Source organism: Macrobrachium nipponense, chromosome 44 (assembly GCF_015104395.2).
Source record: "Macrobrachium nipponense isolate FS-2020 chromosome 44, ASM1510439v2, whole genome shotgun sequence".
Lineage (NCBI taxonomy): Eukaryota > Metazoa > Arthropoda > Malacostraca > Decapoda > Palaemonidae > Macrobrachium > Macrobrachium nipponense.
In genome coordinates, this window is record NC_087221.1 from 16,495,282 (window position 1) to 16,497,174 (window position 1,893).

The window sequence follows — 1,893 nt, forward strand, 5'->3', positions numbered from 1 at the left end:
GTATTTATTGATCTGATAAATATTTTTTATTGAACAGTGTCACTTTGGATGTAATAGTAATTTTACTCTCAGACTTTCGTTTGCCCATGGGTTCGCCGTTATCACCCGTTTTAGCAAATTTGTTTATGGAATGTTTTGAAACTTAAGTTTTACCCACCATTTTAACTTTCCAATTGTTTGGTTTCGCTATGTTGACGATATTTTTGCTTTGATTCCAGATTTTATTAATGTTGAAGATTTACTAACTCAACTGAATAATTTACACCAGTGTATCAAATTTAAAGTAGAAAATGAGAATAATAACAGGTTACCTTTCTTAGACACTATACTGTCGTTCAGAAGATAGCAGGATTAAATGTGCAGTATATAGAAAACCGACCCATGCAGAGTCATATATCCATGTTTTTTCTTTCCATTCAGACGATGTCAAAATAGGTGTTATTTCTAATATATTCTTGAGAGTGTATAATCTTTTTGATGTTAAATTTTTAGATACTGAAATCAATCATATCAAAAATGTTTTCACTGCACTTGGTTACAATACAAATTTTATTCAAAGGGCGCATTTTAAGGCACGTAGAATATATTATGTGGCAAGGGAGAAAAGGAGCTTCCTAGGTAATAATAATAGTGTTTTAGTCTTACCACAAACCAAAGCAAACCTGGACTTTTAAACGAATATTTGAAATTTTGCAACATTGTCCCAGTATATAAGAATACAAACACTGTTAAAAAGTACCTAACAAATAATATTAAAAATGTAGACAAAACACAAGGATGCTTTTACGAAATTCCCTGTCAAGAGTGTAATAAATCATATGTAGGTGAAACGATTGATTTTGACAGAAGAAAAAGAGAACATCGTGACTCATTAAGGAAAGGTGAGGAAAACAACGCCCTGTTTCAACATAGACAAAGTAAAAATCATATGGTTAACCTAGACAAAATGAAAAAACATAAAGGTTGTTAATAACACTGAAAAAAGAAAACTTTTAGAATTATTTTAATCCAAAATGTTGACGCTACGAATATATATGAGTAATTTTAAACTGGACCTTTTCTGTAATGCAATTATGACAGCATGTAGTTAGTGTAGCCAAGTTGTTAAACAAGATTGGCAAACCACCGTAGGGCAGTTATTCTGATACAACCATATGCTTGTATGTTATTTCTTTTACCTTGACCGTTGTTTTCAGTTTATGTAACTTTTATTTCTCTTTCTGAAAGAGGGAGAGAATGTACTCTCTTAAAGCTTAAATAAAAAACTTTCAATTTTTTCCAAATTTTAGTGGGCTTCCTACAACATTATAACACGGATACAGTGTTCAACTTTGCTATAATATATATATATAATATATATATATATATATATATATATATATATATATATATATATATTATATATATATATATATAGAGTGGAGGACGGGGGGGTGGATAGTATATGGTGGGTATAGTTGGTATATATAATATATATAATTTATTATATATATCTATATATATATATATATAAATATATTATATATATATATATATATATATTATATATATATATATTTAAACTGTTATTTTCACGTGAGGTTTGCATTATCATCAAATATTTTTGTGTTGCGTAATTTAATAAGCAAACACTATTATGACCCAGGTTTATACTGCTTACATGCTACATTTATAGGTAAGATATCTTGAAGGAATGACATTTGGGAAACTAGTCAATATTATTTTTCACTGATGCAGTAAATATTTTCAGGCTTCTGTAATAAGGGAAATTTAATTTCCGAGGCAACTTCTTGCCTGTTTGCGAAGATGTGATTTAAGAAGCCATCACAGAACTTGGAAAGTGAGAATTTAAGAGAATAAAGGGGTTTGATGGAAAGTAAAAGGAAAATTATT